The sequence below is a fragment of the Oncorhynchus keta genome, chromosome 37 (genome assembly GCF_023373465.1).
Source record: "Oncorhynchus keta strain PuntledgeMale-10-30-2019 chromosome 37, Oket_V2, whole genome shotgun sequence".
Classification (NCBI taxonomy): Eukaryota; Metazoa; Chordata; class Actinopteri; order Salmoniformes; family Salmonidae; genus Oncorhynchus; species Oncorhynchus keta.
Window position 1 is genome coordinate 3,372,551 of NC_068457.1, and position 27,990 is coordinate 3,400,540.

The window sequence follows — 27,990 nt, forward strand, 5'->3', positions numbered from 1 at the left end:
TGAAGTGGCCAATCACAAGTTAATGGTTAAATTAGGCTACCATTAGATATGACTTCTCCTATACTTGTTGTTCTTTTTCAAATGGAAGAATATATTTTATCCTTAAGAAGCCAGTCAAAAGTAACATGGTTAAATGATCATCAAGGTCATGTTCAGTGGGCATGAAACGTACAAAAACGCTCTGAAACGGAGAGTCGAAATGAGGAGGTACTATCTGAACATGCAGGACAGAGAGAAAGTAAGGGTGTTGCACCATCTCGTTTTAGAGCATTTGTGACTGCTTATTGGAAACCATTTTTAATCAAACCCTAATTTCCATATCACATTCTCGGAGGCTAGATCGTTGACTCAAGTTGAAGGACTGTAACTTTGTGGAGATTACTATTTGCTTATACCTTCAAATGTACTCCCTCCCTGGATCTTGTATGTACAGTAATTGCAGGGTAAGATTATTTTAGACACTCTACTTAACCCTGAGTGCACACCCTTCCCAGCCACCTACCCACATATCCGTGGGTTAGCAAGCTAGTGGTATTGATGATCTCATCAATACCATTCACTTCCCAGTCATAGAGAAAACACAGGCCTCTGCCCTTTGAAGTCTTCACTCATCTGCTCTGACACACTAGCTAGCCAAGCAGCTTTCATTTGCATTTGAAATGAGGTGAAGTCACAAGACCTGGCAAAACCTCGCAGCAACACAAGGGGGTGAAAACTTCACAAAGGGAGTCCTGACCGCATACCTTACTTACTCCCTCACCCTGCTTCTTCTTCAACTCCCTACGGCTCTCTCTTTGGGTCCCATCGGGCACATGTGGGGACTTGCCTGTGAGGGATAAGGGTGCATTTTAAGGCTTTGCGAGCAAGCAGTTTGAGCTCTGAGATGTATGATGCTTTGTATACCCCCCATCCCGTTCGCATTTTGTGACCCTTTAACTTGTCTGTGCGAGTATCAAATGGTGGGAGCTGCACATTCTACCTGGTCACCTTGATCAAAACGTCTATTTTTAGTGGGGATAAAACCATGAATTTATTAAACAGTAAAGTGCATTATCCTCATGATTCCTGTAATAAAAGTGTCTGGCCAGCCGCTGCGCCTGCCTCTTTCGCTGGGGCCAGCGGCTGTAATGAGCGAGCCTCTCACATGCTCTTTCCACTCTCATGTGCCCCTCGTGATTTTATAACATTTCAAAATGCAATTGCGGGAACAAACACAACTTTGGGTCTCAGCTTTCTGTATGGATAATAGTTGTTTCCCTAGGGGATAGGCACTAACATGCATGGCCTTTGTTGTCTGATGCTGGCCAGAGTGCCAGACTGGAGACTTTTTTTGGGGGAGTTAGCATTTATTTGGGTTATTCAGTTCTGGGAAAAGAGGGACAGATAGAAGAGAGAGAGGGTATCAGTGTGTGTATAATGTTTGTGTGTTCATGTCATTTTACGTGTTTGTTTGCACACACGTCATGTATACAGTATACATGCTAGTAAGTGAGTGTGAACAAGTGTGTGTGCGCACATGTTCAACAGTAAGTGCACATCTAACAGTCAAACCCTTCTAGCTCACACACATCACCTCTCTCCCGATGAAGTACTGTGGAATGCCTCCTGTATTTTGAGAATCATGCCACTGTGTTCCCCTTTATCAACTCTCCTAAAATTCAATACCCACAGTGTGAAACTTTGTGCTGAAGCTCTTCATTCGAGATCTGCCTGGCAGCTTGCATGTCCAGTGTATAGTGGAGGTGTTGAGTGAGTGGGCACATGCCTAGATTCATATCTGTTCCATCTTGTTTAAAGGAGCTTTAAATGGCCCGGAAGTGGTTGCATGAAGCCAAGGCTAACGCAATTCGTGCAGTTGAGATGTATTTGTATTTATTAAGGATCCCCATTTGCTGCTGGGGTCCAGCAACATGAAGACAGTTATATGCAATTACAAATATTCCATGACGTTACATTTCATAACACTTTTCACAACACATTAAGTGTGTTCCCTCAGGCCACTACTCTACTACCACATATCTACAATTCAAAATCCATGTGTACGTGTGTGTTTTATCGTGTATGTGTGTCTCTTCACAGTCCCCGCTGTTCCATAAGGTGTATTTATTTATTTGATTTTTTTCTATGTGATTCTACTGCTTGCATCAGTTACCTGATATGGAATATAGTTCCATGTTGCCATTGCTCTATGTAGTAATGTGTGCCTCCCACAGTCTGTTCTTAACTTTGGGATTGTGAAGGGACCTCTGGTGGCATGTCTTGTGGGGTATTCATGGGTGTCTGAGCTGTGTGCTCGTAGTTTAAACGGACGACTCGGTGCATTCCGCATGTCAACCCGTCTTACGAAAACAAGTAGTGATGATGTCAATCTCTCCTCCATTTTGAACCAGGAGAGATTGACATGCATATCATTAATTGAAGCTCTGTGTACATTTAAGGGCCAGATGTGCTGCCCTGTTCTGAGACATTTGTAATTCTCCGAGGTCTCTCTTTGTGGCATCTGACCACACGACTGAACAGTATTCCTGGTGTGACAAAACTAGAGCCTGTAGGACCTGCCTTGTTGATAGTGTTGTTAAAAAGGCAGAGCAGAGCATTATTATGAACAGCCTTGGCTGGAATTGGGTCAGAGACCTTGTTTAATTGTGTGTGCATGTGGGTGCGTGTGCGAGGATTGAGCTCAGCTGAGGGCAGCTGCAGCAAGCCTAGACGCTTGTCAGAGGTTGTCTGTCTGTCGAGCCCTCGGGATTTGTGTGTGCCTGTGCGTGCGTTTGTGCACCGGTTGTGTTGGAACAGGGGGGGGGATTGTTTGACCACGTCATTTAAGGTTATTGTGTCTGGTTCTAAAAACACACTTTTGCACACACACACCTTTCAAGCTCATCCTACTCCCATCTGGGAATTTTTTTTAACAAAAGCGTTTTGGTACAGCACTGTATCAACCACAAAACACAGGTACTTCTCCGTTCTGCAAAAGATCCCAAACAAAAACACAATTTCTTCTTTCACTCACCATCCTCCGTTTTGTCTCTCTTTCCTTGCCACTGAACATGTTGTGCCTTTTTTGTGACTGCGGGATCCAGAACTGTTCCATCAGAACTGTAACCACAACACTGAGAAGCACTGATCTGTGTGCTTCACCGGTTGCCTTTCTCTCTCCATTTAACACAGCCCACTCCACACCATAACAGCCCTAATAGCCTCAATGAAATAGTTCTCTCTCTTCAAAACAACCAAACGGAAGAAGACTGAGAAAGAGAAAGAAAGATCTCAACCTGCCCAGAACAGAGACGGCACATTATTGTTCTGCTAGGGCCTCCATTTTACCATCTTCTTTTTTTGGATTACTATATTTATATAGCAATACGCAAACCACATCACAGACTTTTGCAATCTCACACCGGCCAAGAAATCTAGGCTCTCTGCTTGTTACACACAGCTGTTTTACAGGCCACTCTGCTCTGTAATTCTGGCTTTATTTAGCCTGCCTGCACACACACAAACACTACGGAGAAGCTCGCCAACCTTTTTGGAAGAGATCCATAATATTAACAGAATGTTGCTCCTCTCTCTATATCCCCTGACCCCAGTGAGAGATAATGTAGCAGGTGTAAAATAAGTAGAGAAGGGGCAAGTAGAGATGCCGCTGACAGTGGGCTTGTGAGATGCCGGACCTAAGGCACTTTTCTTGAACGTCCCTTGACTCCTGCCCTGTCAACAGACATCCCCCAAACAAAAAAACCTGACTCTCGGAGAATGAGTGTACAACTGGTAAATAGTCGCTGATATTCAGTCAGGTGGCTAGCTGTGAATTTGGATTTGTGAACTAAACACGCAAACAAAAAGGAGGTATTTGGACATAAATGATGGACTTTATTGAACAAAACAAACATTTATTGTAGAACTGGGATTCCTGGGAGTGCATTCTGATGAAGATCATCAAAGGTAAGTGTATATTTATAATGCTATTTTTGACTTCTGTTGACTCCACAACATCGCGGGTATCTGTATGGCTTGTTTTGGTCTCTGAGTGCTGTATTCAGATTATTCCATGGTGTGCTTTAGCTGTGAAGATTTTTTAAAATCTGACACAGCGGTTGCATTATGGAGAAGTACATCTTTAATTCCATGAATAACACTTGTATTTTCATCAAACTACTGCAGCATAAATGCTGGAGGCTGAGACAGGAGGGGTCAGGAGACACTGTGGCCCCATCCGGGGACACCCCCGGACAGGGCCAAACAGGAAGGATATAACCCCACCCACTTTGCCAAAGCACAGCCCCCACACCACTAGAGGGATATCTTCAACCACCAACTTACCATCCTGAGACAAGGCTGAGTATAGCCCACAAGGATCTCCGCCAAGGCACAACCCAAGGGGGGTGCCAACCCAGACAGGATGATCACATCAGTGACTCAACCCACTCAGGTGACGCACCCCTCTCAGGTGATGCACCCCTCCCAGGGACGGTATGAGAGAGCCCCAGTAAGCCAGTGACTCAGCCCCTGTAATAGGGTTAGATGCAGAGAATCCCAGTGGAAAGAGGGGAACCGGCTAGGCAGAGACAGCAAGGGCGGTTCGTTGCTCCAGAGCCTTTCCGTTCACCTTCCCACTCCTGGGCCAGACTACACTCAATCATATGACCCACTGAAGTAATGAGTCTTCAGTAAAGACTTAAAGGTTGAGACCGAGTTTGCGTCTCTGACATGGGTAGGCAGACCGTTCCATAAAAATGGAGCTCTATTGGAGAAAGCCCTGCCTCCAGCTGTATGCTTAGAAACTCTAGGGACAATTAGGAGGCCTGCGTCTTGTGACCGTAGCGTACGTGTAGGTATGTACGGCAGGACCAAATCAGAGAGATAGGTAGGAGCAAGCCCATGTAATGCTTTGTAGGTTAGCAGTAATACTGAAATCAGCCCTTGCCTTGACAGGAAGCCAGTGTAGGGAGGCTAGCACTGGAGTAATATGATCAATATGATTTTTTGGTTCCTAGTTAGGATTCTAGCAGCCGTATTTAGCACTAACTGAAGTTTATTAAGTGCTTTATCCGGGTAGCCGGAAAGTAGAGCATTGCAGTAGTCTAACCTAGAAGTGACAAAAGCATGGATGCATCATTGTTGGACAGAAAGTTTCTGATTTTTGCAATGTTAAGTAGATGGAAAAAAGCTGTCCTTGAAATGGTCTTGATATGTTCTTCAAAAGAGAGATCAGGGTCCAGAGTAACGCCGAGGTCCTTCACAGTTTTATTTGAGACGACTGTATAACCATTAAGATTAATTGTCAGATTCATCAGAATATCTCTTTGTTTCTTGGGACCTAGAACAAGCATCTCTGTTTTGTCCGAGTCTAAAAGTAGAAAGTTTGCAGCCATCCACCTTCTTATGTCTGAAACACATGCTTCTGGTGAGGGCCATTTTGGGGCTTCACCATGTTTCATTGAAATGTACAGCTGTGTGTCATCCGCATAACAGTGAAAGATAACATTATGTTTTCGAATGACATCCCCAAGAGGTAAAATATATAGTAAAAACAATAGTGGTCCTAAAACAGAACCTTGAGGAACACCGAAATGTACAGTTGATTTGTCAGAGGACAAACCATTCACAGAGACAAACTGATATCTTTCCGACAGATAAGATCTAAACCAGGCCAGAACTTGTCCGTGTAGACCAATTTGGGTTTCCAATCTCTCCAAAAGAATGTGGTGATCGATGGTATCAAAAGCAGCACTAAGGTCTAGGAGCACGAGGACAGATGCAGAGCCTCGGTCTGATGCCATTAAAAGGTCATTTACCACCTTCACAAGTGCAGTCTCAGTGCTATGATGGGGTCTAAAACCAGACTGAAGCATTTCGTATACATTGTTTGTCTTCAGGAAGGCAGTGAGTTGCAGAGTTTTAGCCTTTTCTAAATTTTTTGAGAGGAATGGAAGATTCGATATAGGCCGATTCATTTAAAAAAATATATTTTCTGGGTCAAGGTTTGGCTTTTTCCAGAGAGGCTTTATTACTTCCACTTTTAGTGAGTTTGGTACACATCCGGTGGATAGAGAGCCGTTTATTATGTTCAACATAGGAGTGCCAAGCACAGCAAGCAGCTCTTTCAGTAGTTTAGTTGGAATAGGGTCCAGTATGCAGCTTGAAGGTTTAGATGCCATGATTATTTTCATCATTGTGTCAAGAGATATAGTACTAAAACACTTGAGCGTCTCTCTTGATCCTAGGTCCTGGCAGAGTTGTGCAGACTCAGGACAACTGAGCTTTGAAGGAATACGCAGATTTAAATAGGAGTCCGTAATTTGCTTTCTAATAATCATGATCTTGTCCTCAAAGAAGTTCATGAATTTATCACTGCTAAAGTGAAAGTCATCCTCTCTTGGGGAATGCTGCTTTTTAGTTAGCTTTGCGACAGTATCAAAAAGGAATTTCGGATTGTTCTTATTTTCCTCAATTAAGTTAGAAAAATAGGATGATCGAGCAGCAGTAAGGGCTCTTCGCTACTCCACCGTACTGTCTTTCCAAGCTAGTCGGAAGACTTCCAGTTTGGTGTGGCGCCATTTCCGTTCCAATTTTCTGGAAGCTTGCTTCAGAGCTCGGGTATTTTCTGTGTTCCAGGGAGCTAGTTTCTTATGAGAAATGTTTTTTGTTTTTAGGGGTGCAACTGCATCTAGGGTATTGCGCAAGGTTAAATTGAGTTCCTCAGTTAGGTGGTTAACTGATTTTTGTCCTCTGGCGTCCATGGGTAGACAGAGGGAATCTGGAAGGACATCAAGGAATCTTTGTGTTGTCTGTGAATTTATAGCACGACTTTTGATGTTCCTTGGTTGGGGTCTGAGCGGATTATTTGCTGCAATTGCAAACATAATAAAATGGTGGTCCGATAGTCCAGGATTATGAGGAAAAACATCAAGATCCACAACATTTATTCCATTGGACAAAACTAGGTCCAGCGTATGACCGTGACAGTGAGTGGGTCCAGAGACATGTTGGACAAAACCCACTGAGTCGATGATGGCTCCGAAAGCCTTTTGGAGTGGGTCTGTGGACTTTTCCATGTGAATATTAAAGTCACCAAAGATTAGAATATTATCTGCTATGACTACAAGGTCCGATAGGAATTCAGGGAACTCAATGAGGAATGCTGTATATGGCCCAGGATGCCTGTGAACAGTCGCTATAAAAAGTGATTGAGTAGGCTGCATAGATTTCATGACTAGAAGCTCAAAAGACGAAAACGCCATTTTGTTTTTGTAAATTGAAATTTGCTATCGTAAATGTTAGCAACACCTCCACCTTTGCAGGATGCACGGGGGATATGGTCACTAGTGTAGCCAGGAGGTGAGGCCTCATTTAACACAGTAAATTCATCAGGCTTAAGCCATGTTTCAGTCAGGCCAATCACATCAAGATTATGATCAGTGATTAGTTCATTGACTATAACTTTGAAGTGAGGGATCTAACATTAAGTAGCCCTATTTTGAGATGTAAGGTCATGATCTCTTTCAATAATGACAGGAATGGAGGTCTTTATCCTAGTGAGATTTCTAAGGCGAACACATTTACATTACATTTAAGTCATTTAGCAGACACTCTTATCCAGAGCGACTTACAAATTGGTGCATTCACCTTATGACATCCAGTGGAACAGCCACTTTACAATAGTGCATCTAAATCTTTTAAGGGGGGTGAGAAGGATTACTTTATCCTATCCTAGGTATTCCTTAAAGAGGTGGGGTTTCAGGTGTCTCCGGAAGGTGGTGATTGACTCCGCTGTCCTGGCATCGTGAGGGAGTTTGTTCCACCATTGGGGGCCAGAGCAGCGAACAGTTTTGACTGGGCTGAGCGGGAACTGTACTTCCTCAGTGGTAGGGAGGCGAGCAGGCCAGAGGTGGATGAACGCAGTGCCCTTGTTTGGGTGTAGGGCCTGATCAGAGCCTGGAGGTACTGAGGTGCCGTTCCCCTCACAGCTCCGTAGGCAAGCACCATGGTCTTGTAGCGGATGCGAGCTTCAACTGGAAGCCAGTGGAGAGAGCGGAGGAGCGGGGTGACGTGAGAGAACTTGGGAAGGTTGAACACCAGACGGGCTGCGGCGTTCTGGATGAGTTGTAGGGGTTTAATGGCACAGGCAGGGAGCCCAGCCAACAGCGAGTTGCAGTAATCCAGACGGGAGATGACAAGTGCCTGGATTAGGACCTGCGCCGCTTCCTGTGTGAGGCAGGGTCGTACTCTGCGGATGTTGTAGAGCATGAACCTACAGGAACGGGCCACCGCCTTGATGTTAGTTGAGAACGACAGGGTGTTGTCCAGGATCACTCCAAGGTTCTTAGCGCTCTGGGAGGAGGACACAATGGAGTTGTCAACCGTGATGGCGAAATCATGGAACGGGCAGTCCTTCCCCGGGAGGAAGAGCAGCTCCGTCTTGCCGAGGTTCAGCTTGAGGTGGTGATCCGTCATCCACACTGATATGTCTGCCAGACATGCAGAGATGCGATTCGCCACCTGGTCATCAGAAGGGGGAAAGGAGAAGATTAATTGTGTGTCGTCTGCATAGCAATGATAGGAGAGACCATGTGAGGTTATGACAGAGCCAAGTGACTTGGTGTATAGCGAGAATAGGAGAGGGCCTAGAACAGAGCCCTGGGGGACACCAGTGGTGAGAGCGCGTGGTGAGGAGACAGATTCTCGCCACGCCACCTGGTAGGAGCGACCTGTCAGGTAGGACGCAATCCAAGCGTGGGCCGCGCCGGAGATGCCCAACTCGGAGAGGGTGGAGAGGAGGATCTGATGGTTCACAGTATCGAAGGCAGCCGATAGGTCTAGAAGGATGAGAGCAGAGGAGAGAGAGTTAGCTTTAGCAGTGCGGAGCGCCTCCGTGATACAGAGAAGAGCAGTCTCAGTTGAATGACTAGTCTTGAAACCTGACTGATTTGGATCAAGAAGGTCATTCTGAGAGAGATAGCGGGAGAGCTGGCCAAGGACGGCACGTTCAAGAGTTTTGGAGAGAAAAGAAAGAAGGGATACTGGTCTGTAGTTGTTGACATCGGAGGGATCGAGTGTAGGTTTTTTCAGAAGGGGTGCAACTCTCGCTCTCTTGAAGACGGAAGGGACGTAGCCAGCGGTCAGGGATGAGTTGATGAGCGAGGTGAGGTAAGGGAGAAGGTCTCCGGAAATGGTCTGGAGAAGAGAGGAGGGGATAGGGTCAAGCGGGCAGGTTGTTGGGCGGCCGGCCGTCACAAGACGCGAGATTTCATCTGGAGAGAGAGGGGAGAAAGAGGTCAGAGCACAGGGTAGGGCAGTGTGAGCAGAACCAGCGGTGTCCAGAACCAGAACACGCCATGTTTAGTTTTGCCCAACCTAGGTCGAGGCACAGACACGGTCTCAATGGTGATAGCTGAGCTGACTACACTGACTGTGCTAGTGGCAGACTCCACTATGCTGGCAGGCTGGCTAACATTTCATTGTGGAGCTAGAGGAGTTAGAGCCCTGTCTATGTTGGTAGATAAGATGAGAGCACCCCTCCAGCTAGGATGGAGTCCGTCACTCCTCAGCAGGTCAGGCTTGGTCCTGTTTGTGGGTGAGTCCCAGAAAGAGGGCCAATTATCTACAAATTCTATCTTTTGGGAGCGGCCGAAAACTGTTTTCAACCAGTGATTGAGTGTTGAGACTCTGCTGTAGACTCATCACTCCCCCTAACTGAGAGGGGCTAGAGTTTCGATCCGATTTAACATGCGTTGGTGCCGACGTGGATAACAATATCTCTATACTCTCTACACTCGCCAGTTTTAGCTTTAGCCAGCACCATCTTCAGATTAGCCTTAACGTCGGTAGCCATGCCCCCTGGTAAACAGTGTATAATCGCTGGATGATTCGTTTTAAGTCTAATACTGCGGGTAATGGAGTCGCCAATGACTAGAGTTTTCAATTTGTCAGAGCTAATGGTGGGAAGCTTCGGCGTCTCAGACCCCGTAACGGGAGGAGTAGAGACAAGAGAAGGCTCGGCCTCTGACTCGACTCGCTGCTTAATGGGGGATATTATATATTATCTATTATCTATATTATCTATATATTATCTATAATTTTATCTATATTTCTGCTTTTTGTGACTCCTCTCTTTGGCTGGAAAAATGGCTGTGTTTTTCTGTGACTAGGCGCTGACCTAACAATCGCATGGTATGAATTTGTCGTAAAGCCGTTTTGAAATCGGACACTGTGGTGGGATTAACAACAAGTGTATCTTTAAAATGGTGTAAAATACTTGTATGTTTGAGGAATTTTAATTATGAGATTTCTGTTGTTTGAATTTGGCACCCTGCACTTTCACTGGCTGTTGTCAAATCGATCCCGTTAACGGGATTTCAGCCATAAGAAGTTTTAAGCAAGCTGTAGTCTTTACAAAAGAGGGTCATTTACACTAATGTTCAAATGTTTGGGGTCACTTAGAAATTCCCTTGTTTTTTCCCCTCTTGTCCATTAAAACAACATCAAATTATTTCATTATTTCAAATTATTATAAAATTATTAAAAAATAATAATTAAAAAAAAATTGATCAGAAATACAATGTAGACATTGTTAATGTTGTAAATTACTATTGTAGCTGGAAACGGCTGATTTTTTAAAATGGAATATCTACATAGGCATACAGAGGCCCATTATCAGCAACCATCACTCCTGTGTTCCAATGGCACATTGTGTTAGCTAATCCAAGTTTATCATTTTAAAAGGCTAATTGATCATTAGAAAACCCTTTTTCCAATTATGTTAGAACTGGCCTTCTTTAGAACCAGAATAGAACTCGCAAAACACCAGGCTCAACGTCAACAGTGAAGAGGTGACTCTGGGATGCTGGCCTTTTAGGCAGAGTTACAAAGAAAAAGTAATATCTCAGACTGGCCAATAAAAAGAAAAGCAAAATAAAAAGTTTACATTTTTCATTGTAACCACAATGTCACAAATAATTGAACACACACAACTTGTGCAGATTAACATTTATTTTTTAAAGACCATCAGAAAAAATGTTGGTACTTATTTATTTTAGATACAAAGCCACGAATTAGTGAGTCACTCAGCTTTTATGCTGACAAATAGCATACTAAATTGACCAAGCCTAAGCAAATACACTGCTCCAAAAAATAAAAGGAACACTAAAATAACACATCCTAGATCTGAATGAATGAAATATTCTGAGGGTCTGAGGATCTCATCTCGGTACCTAATGGCAGTCAGGCTACCTCTGGCGAGCACATGGAGGGCTGTGCGGCCCCCCCATAGAAATGCCACCCCACACCATGACTGACCCACCGCCAAACCGGTCATGCTGGAGGATGTTGCAGGCAGCAGAACGTTCTCCACGGCATCTCCAGACTCTGTCACGTCTGTCACGTGCTCAGTGTGAACCTGCTTTCACCTGTGAAGAGCACAGGGCGCAAGTGGCGAATTTGCCAATCTTGGGTGTTCTCTGGCAAATGCCAAACGTCCTGCACGGTGTTGGGCTGTAAGCACAACCCCCACCTGTGGACGTCGGGCCCTCATACCACCCCCATGGAGTCTGTTTCTGACCGTTTAAGCAGACACATGCACATTTGTGGCCTGCTGGAGGTCATTTTGCAGGGCTCTGGCAGTGCTCCTCCTGCTCCTCCTTGCACAAAGGCGGATGTAGCGGTCCTGCTGCTGGGTTGTTGCCCTCCTACGGCCTCCTCCACGTCTCCTGTTGTACTGGCCTGTCTCCTGGTAGTGCCTCCATACTCTGGACACTACGCTGACAGACACATCAAACCTTCTTGCCACAGCTCGCATTGATGTTCCATCCTGTATGAGCTGCACTACCTGAGCCACTTGTGTGGGTTGTAGACTCCGTCTCATGCTACGACTAGAGTGAAAGCACCGCCAGCATTCAAAAGTGACCAAAACATCAGCCAGGAAGCATAGGAACTGAGAAGTGGTCTGTGGTCACCACCTGCAGAACCACTCCTTTATTGGGGGTGTCTTGCTAATTGCCTATAATTTCCACCTGATGTCTATTCCATTTGCACAACAGCATGTGACATTTATTGTCAACCAGTGTTGCTTCCTAAGTGGACAGTTTGATTTCACAGAAGTGTGATTGACTTGGATTTACATTGTGCTGTTTAAGTGTTCCCTTTTTTTTGAGCAGTGTATATTAAATAGCCTAAATAAACTAGTACATTTCATAAATAAATGAAGTAGCTTAGGTCTTGAAAATATGGGCAACCCTTTTCCCCTCCTTATCCTCTCTGGACTCTCTTTCATTCAGTTTCAGAAACTCACTTTATATAGAGGGTCTGTCACTCTTTCACACTGTGGTAAATAAAGCCAGTTTGTTATTTAGAATTTATTTTCGGTCTGGTTTTAGAGGGACAGAAACCGAAAGTCCACGTGCCTATGTTTTTGTAAATCGTCAGTCCACATTTGTAATTGCGCCAATGCATTTACCCAAGTTCTCTCTCAACTCTGGGACTACCCGGCAGCTGATTTTTTTGTTACTGCTTGATGCAGCACTGCCAGAGAAGAGAGACTCTTGGACTGAACTATTCACTCACATTTACGAAACGATATTTCAGACTACCCATTCCAAAAAACATCTAATGGCAAATGCCTGAATCTTGTTATTATGTTTCAATGAATAAGCATGTCATCATATCCCCCATTTGCACAAAATACTTAGGCCTACTTGCCTGCTTTCAAGACAGTTCTTCAACCACTAGATGTGTGTATGCATGGCTTGCTTGGAGGAAATTATATTATTGCGTCAAGCTCAGTTTTTATATTTTTTATAAATGAGGCCCCTGAAGAATTTAACTTTCGACAGGATCATTTTTTTGTGTCTGTCTGTTGGCAGTACTTCGGCTCAGTCGAATCCTTTCAGTACACTATCTGCAGGATTAGCTTAGAAGCTAGTCTGCAAACCCAGATGAGCTCCGAGTCCTTTGGCCCTGTTAAATTCTGTGTAGCTAGGGCTCTTGGTTTAAAGGATTTTAGGTCTGTAGGACACACAAAAAGCACCCCCATGAGGAAAGAATGGCAGCTGAACCAATGAGGACACAGGGGCACCTATATTCAATACAGTGCCCCTTTTTAAAGGGACAAGGCCCACCCTCTCTCTGTACATTTAAAGCCAAAGGATCCTTCACTGCCCATCTGGCACGAGTTCTCACACTCGTTAAGCAGAGGTTCCCCCTTTCTATAAATACAAACCCCCCTGTCACTCCAACCTCCCTCCCTGCCACCCCTCCCTCTACGGCGTACACTCATAGTCACACTAACCTTCTCTTGCCGCCCAGTGTAAAAGTCACGGAGATCACATGGGGGCCCTCACTATTTTTATACCCATTTACAGGTGGTGTCTCTTTTGTCATTTAGTTATTATCCACAGTGGCTGGCAGGCTGGCAGCCCTGGGGTCCTGTCTGAAACTGGCCGGAATGAATCAGACAAATGTCTACTAGTTTAGGGGTGAATATAGGTAAACTGAGTGTAGCCTATTGCAGATCTCTGTTTAGGGATCCTTTCTGCTTTATGTGCACAAAGTAGGACCTTGTAGTATAGTAGATTAGGGCCTAATTGGGAGAAGATGGCTGCCGTTTTACAGGCTCCAAACCAATTGTACTATTGTTGTATTTTTTTGCCTTGCTTTGTACATAATGTTTCTGCTACTGTCTCTTATGACCGAAAAGAGCTTCTGGGTTTCAGAACAGCAATTACTGACCTTGAACTGGACAAATATTTTCTCCTGAACGAGTCGGATGCGAATGATTTACTCCAGATACCCGACAAGGCACATATCCCTGTCATTGCGTGAAGAGAATACGCAGATACAGGGACACAAGTCCTTGTGAGAATTTGTCAGTGAGTGGGTAACCCGCCTCTACCATCCGTCCTATTGGCCAACGTGCAATTATTGGATAATAAACTGAATGATCTCTGTTAAAGACTATCCTACCAACGAGACATTAAAAACTGTAATATCTTATGTTTCACCGAGTCGGGGCAACGACATGGATCATAAACAGTTGGCTGGGTTTTTCATGCATCGGCAAGATGAAACAGCTACCTCCGGTAAGACGAGGGATGGAGGTCTGTGTCTATTTGTCAATAACAGCTGGTGCGCAAAATCAAATATTAAGTAATTCTCCACGTTTTGCTCGCCTGAGGTAGAGTATCATGATAAGCTAAAGACCACACTATTTACCAAGAGCGTTTTCATCTATATTTTTCGTACCTGTCTGTTTACCACCACAAACCGATGCTGGCACTAAGACCACACCCAATGAACTGTATAAAGCCATAAGCAAACAAGAAAATGCTAATCTAGAAGCGGCACTCCTAGTGGCCGGGGACCATATTGCAGGGAAACTTATATCCGTTTACCTAATTTCTCCAAGCATTGTACATGTGCAACAAGAGGGGAAGAAACATCTAGACCAGCATTTTCTATCCCCCTGATTCCTGCTTACAAGCAAAAACTAAAGCAAGAAGTACCAGTGACTTGCTCAATACGGAAGTGGTCAGATGACGCAGATACTAAGCTACAGGACTGTTTTGCTGGAATATGTTCAGGACTCATCCGATGGCATTGAGGAGTATACCACATCAGTCACCGGCTTCATCAATAAGTGCACCAATGACATTGTCCCCACAGTGACCGTACGTGCATACCCGAACCAGAAGCCATGGAATACAGACAACATCTGCACTAAGCTAAAGGGTGGAGCTGCCACTTTCAAGGAGCGGGTCTCTAACCCGGACGCTTATAAGAAATCCCACTATGCCCTCAGACGAACCATCATACAAGCAAAGCATAAATACAGGACTAAGATTGAATTCTATTACACTGGCTCCAATGCTCGTCGTGTCATGTTTTATCATTGGTTATCATGTCTTGTCTCTGTGCTTCCCTTCTATTCGTTTCCCTCTGCTGGTCTTATTAGGTTCTTTCCCTCTTTCTATCCCTCTCTTCCCTCCCTCTCTCCCTCTCTCGCTCTCTCTCTCTATCGTTCCGTTCCTGCTCCCAGCTGTTCCTCATTCTCCCAACTACCTCATTTACTCTTTCACACCTGTCCCCTATTTTTGCCCTCTGATTAGAGCCCTATTTCTCCCCTTGTTTTCCGCTTCTGTCCTTGTCGGATCCTTGTATGATGTTCGCAGTTCTGTGTCCTTGTCTCGCCCTGTCGTGTTTTACCGTCTTCAGATGCTGCGTGTGAGCAGGTGTCTAGGTCTGCTACGGCCGGTGCCTTCCCGAAGCAACCTGCAGTCTATGCTCGAGTCTCCAGTCAGTCCTTTCTACTGACGAGTGGATTTCAGTTTTTCTGTTTTGTTTTCACCTTGATAATTTCCAGGATTGTCACTTTTGTCAAATACTGGAATAAAGACTCTGTTTCGTTAAGTCGCTTTTGGGTCCTCATTCACCTGCATAACAGAAGGATCCGACCAAGAATGGACCCAGCGACTACGGATTCTCGCAACACTGCCGTCGAGATCCATGGAGCTATGCTCGGCAGACACGAGCAGGAATTGTCTGCTGCTCGTCATGCCGTTGAGACCCTGGCCGGCCAGGTTTCCGACCTCTCAGGACAGTTTCGGAGTCTTCGTCTCGTGCCACCAGCTACTTCCTGGTCTTCCGAGTCTCCGGAACCTAGGGTTAATAACCCGCCATGTTACTCTGGGCAGCCCACTGAGTGCCGCTCCTTTCTCACCCAGTGTGATATTGTGTTCTCTCCAACCCAACACATACTCTGGAGAGAGAGCTCGGATTGCTTACGTCATTTCACTCCTTACTGGTCGGGCTCGGGAGTGGGGCACAGCTATCTGGGAGGCAAGAGCTGAGTGTTCTAACAATTATCTGAACTTTAAAGAGGAGATGATACGGGTTTTTGATCGTTCAGTTTTTGGTAAGGAGGCTTCCAGGGCCCTGGCTTCTCTATGTCAAGGTGATCGATCCATAACGGATTACTCTATAGAGTTTCGCACTCTTGCTGCCTCCAGTGACTGGAACGAGCCGGCGTTGCTCGCTCGTTTTCTGGAGGGACTCCACGCTGAGGTTAAAGATGAGATTCTCTCCCGGGAGGTTCCTTCCAGCGTGGACTCTTTGATTGCACTCGCCATCCGCATAGAACGACGGGTAGATCTTCGTCACCGAGCTCGTGGAAGAGAGCTCGCGTTAACGGTGTTCCCCTCTCCGCATCTCAACCATCGCCTCCCTCCGGCTCTGAGACTGAGCCCATGCAGCTGGGAGGTATTCGCATCTCGACTAAGGAGAGGGAACGGAGGATCACCAACCGCCTTTGCCTCTATTGCGGTTCTGCTGGACATTTTGTCAGTTCATGTCCAGTAAAAGGCCAGAGCTCATCAGTAAGCGGAGGGCTACTGGTGAGCGCTACTACTCAGGTCTCTCCATCTAGATCCTGTACTACCTTGTCGGTCCATTTACGCTGGACCGGTTCGGCTGCTTCCTGCAGTGCCTTGATAGACTCTGGGGCTGAGGGTTGTTTTATGGACGAAGCATGGGCTCGGAAACATGACATTCCTCTCAGACAGTTAGGGAAGCCCACGCCCATGTTCGCCTTAGATGGTAGTCTTCTCCCCAGTATCAGATGTGAGACACTACCTTTAACCCTCACAGTATCTGGTAACCACAGTGAGACCATTTCTTTTTTGATTTTTCGTTCACCTTTTACACCTGTTGTTTTGGGTCATCCCTGGCTAGTATGTCATAATCCTTCTATTAATTGGTCTAGTAATTCTATCCTATCCTGGAACGTTTCTTGTCATGTGAAGTGTTTAATGTCTGCTATCCCTCCTGTTTCTTCTGTCCCCTCTTCTCAGGAGGAACCTGGTGATTTGACAGGAGTGCCGGAGGAATATCATGATCTGCGCACGGTCTTCAGTCGGTCCAGAGCCAACTCCCTTCCTCCACACCGGTCGTATGATTGTAGTATTGATCTCCTTCCGGGGACCACTCCCCCTCGGGGTAGACTATACTCTCTGTCGGCTCCCGAACGTAAGGCTCTCGAGGATTATTTGTCTGTTTCTCTCGACGCCGGTACCGTGGTGCCTTCTTCCTCCCGCCGGAGCGGGGTTTTTTTTTGTTAAGAAGAAGGACGGTACTCTGCGCCCCTGCGTGGATTATCGAGGGCTGAATGACATAACGGTTAAGAATCGTTATCCGCTTCCCCTTATGTCGTCAGCCTTCGAAATTCTGCAGGGAGCCAGGTTCTTTACTAAGTTGGACCTTCGTAACGCTTACCATCTCGTGCGCATCAGAGAGGGGGACGAGTGGAAAACGGCGTTTAACACTCCGTTAGGGCATTTTGAGTACCGGGTTCTGCCGTTCGGTCTCGCTAATGCTCCAGCTGTTTTTCAGGCATTAGTTAATGATGTACTGAGAGACATGCTGAACATCTTTGTTTTTGTCTACCTTGACGATATCCTGATTTTTTCACCGTCACTCGAGATTCATGTTCAGCACGTTCGACGTGTACTCCAACGCCTTTTAGAGAATTGTCTCTACGTGAAGGCTGAGAAGTGCGCCTTTCATGTCTCCTCTGTCACATTTCTCGGTTCTGTTATTTCCGCTGAAGGCATTCAGATGGATCCCGCTAAGGTCCAGGCTGTCAGTGATTGGCCCGTTCCAAGGTCACGTGTCGAGTTGCAGCGCTTTCTAGGTTTCGCTAATTTCTATCGGCGTTTCATTCGTAATTTCGGTCAAGTTGCTGCCCCTCTCACAGCTCTTACTTCTGTCAAGACGTGCTTTAAGTGGTCCGGTTCCGCCCAGGAGCTTTTGATCTCCTCAAGAAGCGTTTTACATCCGCTCCTATCCTTGTTACTCCTGACGTCACTAAACAATTCATTGTCGAGGTTGACGCTTCAGAGGTGGGCGTGGGAGCCATTCTATCTCAGCGCTTCCAGTCTGACGATAAGGTCCATCCTTGCGCTTATTTTTCTCATCGCCTGTCGCCATCGGAACGCAACTATGATGTGGGTAACCGCGAACTGCTCGCCATCCGCTTAGCCCTAGGCGAATGGCGACAGTGGTTGGAGGGGGCGACCGTTCCTTTGTCGTTTGGACTGACCATAAGAACCTTGAGTACATCCGTTCTGCCAAACGACTTAATGCACGTCAAGCTCGTTGGGCGTTGTTTTTCGCTCGTTTCGAGTTCGTGATTTCTTATCGCCCGGGTAATAAGAACACCAAGCCTGATGCCTTATCCCGTCTCTTTAGTTCTTCTGTGGCTTCTACCGACCCCGAGGGGATTCTTCCTGATGGGCGTGTTGTCGGGTTGACTGTCTGGGGAATTGAGAGACAGGTTAAGCAAGCACTCACTCACACTGCGTCGCCGCGCGCTTGTCCTAGTAACCTTCTTTTCGTTCCTGTTTCTACTCGTCTGGCTGTTCTTCAGTGGGCTCACTCTGCCAAGTTAGCTGGCCACCCCGGCGTTCGGGGTACGCTTGCTTCTATTCGCCAGCGGTTTTGGTGGCCTACTCAGGAGCGTGACACGCGCCGTTTCGTGGCTGCTTGTTCGGACTGCGCGCAGACTAAGTCAGGTAACTCTCCTCCTGCCGGTCGTCTCAGACCGCTTCCCATTCCTTCTCGACCATGGTCTCACATCGCCTTAGACTTCATTACCGGTCTGCCTTCGTCTGCGGGGAAGACTGTGATTCTTACGGTTGTCGATAGGTTCTCTAAGGCGGCACATTTCATTCCCTCGCTAAGCTTCCTTCCGCTAAGGAGACGGCACAAATCATCATTGAGAATGTGTTCAGAATTCATGGCCCCTCGTTAGACGCCGTTTCAGACAGAGGTCCGCAATTCACGTCACAGTTTTGGAGGGAGTTCTGTCGTTTGATTGGTGCTTCCGTCAGTCTCTCTTCCGGTTTTCATCCCCAGTCTAACGGTCAAGCAGAAAGGGCCAATCAGACGATTGGTCGCATATTACGCAGCCTTTCTTTTAGAAACCCTGCGTCTTGGGCAGAACAGCTCCCCTGGGCAGAATACGCTCACAACTCGCTTCCTTCGTCTGCTACCGGGCTATCTCCGTTTCAGAGTAGTCTGGGGTACCAGCCTCCTCTGTTCTCGTCCCAGCTCGCCGAGTCCAGCGTTCCCTCCGCTCAGGCGTTTGTCCAACGTTGTGAGCGCACCTGGAGGAGGGTCAGGTCTGCACTTTGCCGTTACAGGGCGCAGACTGTGAGAGCCGCCAATAAACGTAGGATTAAGAGTCCTAGGTATTGTCGCGGCCAGAGAGTGTGGCTTTCCACTCGTAACCTTCCCCTTACGACAGCTTCTCGCAAGTTGACTCCGCGGTTCATTGGTCCGTTCCGTGTCTCCCAGGTCGTCAATCCTGTCGCTGTGCGACTGCTTCTTCCGCGACATCTTCGTCACGTCCACCCTGTCTTCCATGTCTCCTGTGTCAAGCCCTTTCTTCGCGCCCCCGTTCGTCTTCCCTCCCCCCGTCCTTGTCGAGGGCGCACCTATTTACAAGGTACGGAAGATCATGGACATGCGTTCTCGGGACGTGGTCACCAGTACTTAGTGGATTGGGAGGGTTACGGTCCTGAGGAGAGGAGTTGGGTTCCATCTCGGGACGTGCTGGACCGTTCGTTGATTGATGATTTCCTCCGTTGCCGCCAGGGTTCCTCCTCGAGTGCGCCAGGAGGCGCTCGGTGAGTGGGGGGGTACTGTCATGTTTTATCATTGGTTATCATGTCTTGTCTCTGTGCTTCCCTTCTATTCGTTTCCCTCTGCTGGTCTTATTAGGTTCTTTCCCTCTTTCTATCCCTCTCTTCCCCTCCCTCTCTCCCTCTCTCGCTCTCTCTCTCTATCGTTCCGTTCCTGCTCCCAGCTGTTCCTCATTCTCCCAACTACCTCATTTACTCTTTTCACACCTGTCCCCTATTTTTGCCCTCTGATTAGAGCCCTATTTCTCCCCTTGTTTTCCGCTTCTGTCCTTGTCGGATCCTTGTATGATGTTCGCAGTTCTGTGTCCTTGTCTCGCCCTGTCGTGTTTTACCGTCTTCAGATGCTGCGTGTGAGCAGGTGTCTAGGTCTGCTACGGCCGGTGCCTTCCCGAAGCAACCTGCAGTCTATGCTCGAGTCTCCAGTCAGTCCTTTCTACTGACGAGTGGATTTCAGTTTTTCTGTTTTGTTTTCACCTTGATAATTTCCAGGATTATCACTTTTGTCAAATACTGGAATAAAGACTCTGTTTCGTTAAGTCGCTTTTGGGTCCTCATTCACCTGCATAACACGTCGGATGTGGGAGGACTTGCAAACTATTATAGACTACAAAGGGAAGCCCAGCCGTGAGCTGCCCAGTGACACAAGCCTACCAGACTAGCTAAATTACCTCTATGCACCTGCTGTTACGGACAATTATGTGATCGTAGCATTCTGTAACATTCACAAGGCTGCAGGGCCAGACGGATTATCAGGATGTGTACTCCGAGCATGTGCTGACCAACTGGCAAGTGTCTTCACTGACATTTTCAACCTGTCCCTGGCCGAGTCTGTAATACCTACATATTTCAAGCAGACCACCAAGCAGACCACCATAGTTCCCGTGTAACCTGCCTAAATGACTTCCGACCCATAGCACTCACGTCTGTAGCCATGAAGTGCTTTGACAGGCTGTTCATGGCTCACATCAACACCATCATCCCAGAAACTCTAGACCCACTCCAATTTGCATACTGCCCCAACAGATCCACAGATGACGCAATCTATATTGCACTCAACACTGCCCTTTCCCACCTGGACAAAAGGAGCACCTATGTGAGCTAAGCATTCAACACCATAGTGCCCTCAAAGCTCATCACTAAGCTAAGGACCCTGGGACTAAACACCTCCCTCTGCAACTGGATCCTGGACTTCCTGACGGGCTGCCCCCAGGTGGTAAGGGTAGGCAACAACCCATCTCCTGGTTTCCCCATGACTGTGTGGCAAAGCACGACTCCAACACCATCATTCAGTTTGCCGACGACACAACGGTGGTAAGCCTGATCACCGACAACGATGAGACAGCCTATAGTGGAGGTCAGACACCTGGAAGTGTGGTGTCAGGACAACAAACTCTTCCTAAACGTGATCAAGACAAAAGGAGATGACCGTGGACTACAGGAAATGGAGGGCCGAGCACGTCCCCATTCTCATCAATGGGGCTGTAGTGGAGCAAGTTCAGCGCTGTCCAACACCAACATCACCAACAAACTATCATGGTCCAAACACACCAAGACAGTTGTGAAGAGGGCATGAAAACACATTTCCCCCTCAAGAGACTGAAAAGATTTGGCATGGGTCTTCAGATCCTCTAAAAGTTATACAGCCCCACCATTGAGAGCATCCTGACTGGTTGCATCACCGCCTGGTATGGCAACTGCTCGGCTGCCGACCACAAGGCGCTACAGAGTGTAGTGCATACAGCCCAGTACATCACTGGGGCAAAGCTTCCTGTTATCCAGAACCTCTATAACAGGCGGTGTCAGAGGAAGGCCTAAAAATTCCCAAAGACTCCAGCCACCTTAGTCATAGACTGTTCTCTCTTCTACCGCACGGCAAGCGGTACCGGAGTGCCAAGTCTAGGTCCAAAAGGCTTTTGAACAGCTTCTACTCCCAAGCCATAAGACTGATCAACAGCTAATCAATGGCTACCCGGACTATTTGCATTGACCCCCCTTTTTTAAAGTTTCTGCTACTCGCTGTTTATTATCTATTGTCTATGCATAGTCGCTTTACCCCTACCTACATGTACATATTACCTCAATTACCTCGACTAACCCTAGTCCCCGCACATTGACTTGGTGCCGGTACTCCATTGTATATAGCCTCTTTATTGTTATTTTATTGTTGCTCTTTCTTCTTTTTTTTTACTTACATTTTTTTGATTTTTTAAACTTATTTTTCTTAAAAGTGCATTGTTGGTTTTAAGGGCTTGTAAGTAAGCATGTCATGGTAAGGCCTACACATGTTGTTTTTGGCGCATGTGGCAAGTAACATATAGTTAGAATGGCTAGGCTAAGTGCCGCAACACTCTCCAGCTCCCCTCTTTGAGTGTTAGCCGGCCACAAAGGCTTTGGCCTCTTAATCAGTGGTTTGCAGGTCCCCTGAGTCAAGCTAGCCCCACTATAAACAGAACACCATGTGTTACAAATAGAGCCCAGTGTTGCCGTCATTGTGAGCCCTTATTCAGTACACCACCTCCCTTATTCTTTCTCTCTCGTTTTCTCCCCCTCTCTGTTAGTGTTTGTCCCGTCCTCTCCCTTCCCTGTTGTAGTAGATCCTCCTTGAGCCATATGTTGTTCTCCCAGTGACTTTGGTTTTTGGCAGCCCGTGTTAAAGCTCCACAGAGATCAGCCTTGTTTCTGTGCTATTCAGCACTTTGAGCTGGATGCTGGCATTTGCCTATGGATTTACAGTCCATAAGTCAACTTGAAGGCAAACCTAGTAGGTTTTTACAGGCTGGAGTTGGGGGTATTTTTTGGCACAGGCTTTTGAAAAAGAAGACATAACATATATTATTTGATATTCCCCATCATCTTTGATAAGGCACGAATAACTTAAGTTGTAGTTTTGGTATGGTGTCTTTGTAAGTTGTACCCTTAAGCTAATCAAAGTTGTGTTAGCGTTAGCAAGGATTTTGGCAAAGGTGTACTGTATATTTTTCCTAACGGGTCATAAATTATCTTGGTCAGTCACGCCATTCATTGAAAACATGATTTTAAAAGGTCTCATATCTCACCTGTATAAATATTATCATAAACCTTAGTTGTTTCTCCTCACAAAGGGGTTATTCACTGCGGTGCCTGGACAGTGGAGTGGGTCATGGGAATAAGTGGAGAGGGACGTATGTTGGCACAGAAGAGGGCACCTTCCCATCAGAACAAACCATTCCAACCCCCCTACCAGGCCATCATTAGACCATTCTGCTAGTCACTCCCATGACTGGTTGCCACCACTGTGGCAGGAGGGTCGGGGGTTGGGGTTTGGGGAGGGGTAGCTGTCTGTCCCTCTGCCTCCCCCTCTCTCGCTCTCTGTGTCGTATTGAGCCATAAAGGCCCTGGATAGTGCATATGTTCACTTCTGGGTTAGCCCAGAGAACAATGTCTAGGACTCCAGTATAAAATGTCTCTGACATCCTGGGAGGCTCCTTTAGTTCTGAGTCATGGAATTGAAAGTATGATGTATCTTAGCAAAGTGCAGACAATCCTCCTCGACTGTGTGTTATGTAAACTTTTGTCATCTGCATTGGGTTGTGTGTGTCATATTGCCCTGGTTTGCATTTGAACTAGTCCTGAGAAAGGATGGGGGGACATTTTTCTCCTAATGAAAATATGTTGCGCAACTTGCACTTGAGCTTGATGTATCTGAGCTTTGTAGCAGAAAAAACCCCACTTGTTATTTTTTTTGGACTGCATTGCATCTGTTGTGGGGGGAAAAATTGGACCACCCATACGGAAAAATTATATAGTGAATTCATTTTAACAACATATATGTACATGTATTTATGTACACGTAAATCACAGATACAGTGCATTCAGAAAGTATTCAGACCCCTTGACTTTTTCCATATTTTGTTAAGTTATAGCCTTATTCTAAAAAGGATTTCTTATATTAAATCAATATACACACAATACCCCATAATTAAAAAGCACAAACCGGTTAAGAATGTTTTTCAAAATTATTAAAACAACTTCAATATCACATTTACAGAAGTATTCAGACCCTCTACTTTGTTGAAGCAACTATGGCAGCGATTATAGCCTTGAGTCTTCTTGGCTATGACGCTACAAGCTTGGCACACCTGTATTTGGGGAGTTTCTCACATTATTTTCTGCAGATCCTCTCAAGTTCTGTCAGGTTGGATGGAGAGTGTCGCTGCACAGCTATTTTCAGATCTCTCCAGAGATGTTCGATCAGGTTCAAGTCCGGGCTCCGGCTGGGCCACTCAAGGACATTCAGAGACCTGTTCCGAAGCTACTCCTGTGTTGTCTTGGTACTTGGTGTCGTTGTCCTGATGGAAGGTGAACCTTCGCCTTAGTTTGAGGTCCTGAGCGCTCTGGAGCAGGTTTTCATCAAGGATCTTTCTGTACTTTGCTCCGTTCATCTTTCCCTTGATCCTGACTTGCCTCCCACTCCCAACTGCTGAAAAACATCCCCGCAGCGTGATTCTGCCACCACCATGCTTTACCGTCGGGATGGTGGCAGGTTTCTTTCAGACATGGCGCTAGGCATTCAGGCCAAAGCGTTCAATCTTAGTTTCATCAGACCAGAGAATCTTGATCTCATGGTCTGAGAGTCCTTTAGGTGCCTTTTGGCAAACTCCAAGCGGGCTTGTCACATGACTTTTACTGAGGAGTGGCTTCCATCTGTGTCACGACTTCCGCCGAAGTCGGTCCCTCTCCTTGTTCAGGCGGCGTACGGCGGTCGACGTCACCGATCCACTTTTCATTTTCCATTTGTTTTGTCTTCGTCTTACACACCTGGTTTCAGTTCCCCTATGTCTGTTTGTGAGTAATTTGTTTGTATTGTACAAAGTGACACAGTCCGCATCTAAATATTTTATGTGGGCTCTCTTTATTGTATCGCATTTGTAAATTTTGAGTAAAGTACGTTTATTTACTCATATCTGCTGTCCTGCGCCTGACTCCTCTACACCAGCTACACACAGAAGCCATCACAGTCTGGCCACTCCAATATAAAGGCCTGATTTGGGGAGTGCTCCAGAGATGCTTTTCCTTCTGGGAGGTTCTCCCATCTCCACAGAGGAACTCTGGAGCTCTGTCAGAGTGACCATCGGGTTCTTGGTCACCTCCCTGACCAAGGCCCTTCTCGGCTGGGTGGCCAGCTCTAGGAAGAGTCTTGGTGGTTCCAAACTTCTTCCATTTAAGAGTGACGGAGGCCACTGTGTTCTTGGGGACCTTCAATGCTACCCTTCCCCAGATCTCGACACAATTCTGTCTCGAAGCTCTACGGACAATTCCTTCCACCTCATGGCTTGTTTTTTGCTCTGATGTGCACTGTCAACTGTGTACCTTTCGAAATCATGTCAAATCAATTGAATTTACCACAGGTGGACTCCAATCAAGTTGTAGAACCATGTCAAGGATGATCAATGGAAACAGGACGCACCTGAGCTAAAGTTGTTTTTGTCATAGCAAAGACTCTGAATAAGGTATTTCAGGTTTTTATTTTTAATACATTTACAAACATTTCTAAATAACTGTTTTTGCTTTGTCATCATTGGCTATTGTGTGTAGATTGAGGACATTTTTATTTATTTAATCTGTTTTAGAATAAGGCTGTAATGTAACAAAATGTGGAAAAAAGGCAAGGGGTGTGAATACTTTCCTAATGCAATGTACAAAACATTAGGACAGACTGACCAGGAAAGTGCAGGTGAAAGCTATGATCCCTTATTGATGTCATCTGTTAAATCCACTTCAATCAGTGTAGTCTGTAATGAACACGATGGGAGACAGAGAGCTGGTTTCAAGTACAGGGAGCAGCAGGTGTGTATTTGTAAAGGACCACAGGAGGAGGCAGGTAGCTGGGCAGGCAGAAGGTCATACACAGGGGGTCCAAAAAGGCAACAGTACAGGCAGGGAAAAGCCTAGTAACGTCGTCCGGGAGATCAGGCAATAGGTTGATAACAGGAAATCTAATAGGCTAAAGTACAGATAGGGAATAGGCAAAAGGCGTCGTTAGTGAGGAAGGCCAAATCTATCAGACACAGGAGGATTAAATTACGGGAAAAACAGAGCTCCAAGTAGAAGTGTGTCACAAAACAAACAATACCTCACAATGATGGGGTGCAAATAACTAAATAGTGTGTGATGATGACATACAGTTGTGTGAACAGGTGATCAGAATTCAGGTAATTTGGATCTGGAGAGTGAGTTGCGTTCAGGGATCTGTGTGTTTGAGAGTGTGAGCTGGAAAGTGAGCTGCGTTCATGGGAACTATGTGTTTGAGAGTGTGAGTTGGAAGCAGACGTTACAAGATGAAGAGGAGGAAACCGGTTTAAAAAAACTATTGTAAGCCTTGAAACAATTGAGACATGGATTGAGTATGTGTGTCATTCATACGGTTAATGGGCAAGACAAAATATTTAACTGACTTTGAACAGGGTATGATAGTAGGTGCCCAACGCTGCTGGGTTTTTCACGCTCAACCGTTTGCTTTGTGTCCACCATCCAAATTACATCCGGCCAACTTGACACAACATGGGCCAGCACATCATGTAGAAATCATTCCCACACAAATTGAGGCTGTTCTGAGGGCAAAAAGGGGTGCCACTCAATAAAGCCTTATGTACATATATTTAAATATATGTACAAACATATATGAGCATAGTTGAAATTGGCCTTTTCATGTATCTCTAGAAATATTTGAATACAGTGAGGTCGAACAGTATTTAGACAGTGAAAATGTTTGTTCTTATTTTGGCACTGTACTCTAGCACTTTGGATTTGAAATTATACTTAACCTGAAAACGACCTATTGTTGGCAGAGAGGTTTGAAACCCTTTTTATTGTTCTATTAATTTCAGCGCCTGGTGATGTCGCTTGGCAGGCCAAAATTCCACCCACGCAAAACAAGCAGATATTTCAGTAGTAGCAGTGCGTGGGTAAAATCACTAGGGAAGCCAAGTCAGAAAAAAAATATATTACAACCCATGTGTGGTGATAATTGCGTTGTTTGCTCTAAAACCGGTTAGTTCATATGCCTTGCTACCGTGATACAGTATATAGGCCTAAGGCAGAGACAATAAGAAGACACGAGAATAAATTCAACCACACCTTTGTTTCATCACAAAACCCGAGAAACAACCTCTGTCCGGTGAAGTCTACAAAGTTTATATTGCATGTAACAAACAGTTTCATGACAAACAGCAAGTTAATGTTTCTGACATTTTCAAGACTACTAAACTACTAAACAAGACTACTCAAGACTACTAAATACCCTCAAATTAAGGCTGCACTTTAACCTCATAGTCATTGTATCATTTCAAATCTAAAGTGGTGGAGTACAGAGCCAAAACAACAACAAAAATGGTTAATGTCCAAATAGTTTTATTTGGACCTCATATATTTAACATTTACATTTAAGTCATTTAGCAGACGCTCTTATCCAGAGCGACTTACAAATTGGTGCATTCACCTTATGACATCCAGTGGAACAGCCACTTTACAATAGTGCATCTAAATCTTTTAAGGGGGGTGAGAAGGATTACTTATCCTATCCTAGGTATTCCTTAAAGAGGTGGGGTTTCAGGTGTCTCCGGAAGGTGGTGATTGACTCCGCTGTCCTGGCGTCGTGAGGGAGTTTGTTCCACCATTGGGGGGCCAGAGCAGCGAACAGTTTTGACTGGGCTGAGCGGGAACTGTACTTCCTCAGTGGTAGGGAGGCGAGCAGGCCAGAGGTGGATGAACGCAGTGCCCTTGTTTGGGTGTAGGGCCTGATCAGAGCCTGGAGGTACTGAGGTGCCGTTCCCCTCACAGCTCCGTAGGCAAGCACCATGGTCTTGTAGCGGATGCGAGCTTCAACTGGAAGCCAGTGGAGAGAGCGGAGGAGCGGGGTGACGTGAGAGAACTTGGGAAGGTTGAACACCAGACGGGCTGCGGCGTTCTGGATGAGTTGTAGGGGTTTAATGGCACAGGCAGGGAGCCCAGCCAACAGCGAGTTGCAGTAATCCAGACGGGAGATGACAAGTGCCAGGATTAGGACCTGCGCCGCTTCCTGTGTGAGGCAGGGTCGTACTCTGCGGATGTTGTAGAGCATGAACCTACAGGAACGGGCCACCGCCTTGATGTTAGTTGAGAACGACAGGGTGTTGTCCAGGATCACGCCAAGGTTCTTAGCGCTCTGGGAGGAGGACACAATGGAGTTGTCAACCGTGATGGCGAGATCATGGAACGGGCAGTCCTTCCCCGGGAGGAAGAGCAGCTCCGTCTTGCCGAGGTTCAGCTTGAGGTGGTGATC

General features: G+C 46.1%; 2 protein-coding genes across 3 annotated transcripts in view; both read left to right on the plus strand.

Moving 5' to 3' along the window:
• LOC118370065 (protein TMEPAI-like) overlaps positions 1 to 27,990 on the plus strand; it is a 79,668-nt gene that overhangs the window by 9,431 nt on the left and 42,247 nt on the right. The gene's annotated exons all lie outside the window — the stretch shown is intronic.
• LOC127916587 (uncharacterized) overlaps positions 27,231 to 27,990 on the plus strand; it is a 184,401-nt gene continuing 183,641 nt past the window's right edge. The window contains exon 1 of the mRNA XM_052498881.1: positions 27,231 to 27,969. The gene's annotated coding sequence lies outside the window, so the exon portion shown is untranslated. The remainder of the gene's footprint in view (positions 27,970 to 27,990) is intronic.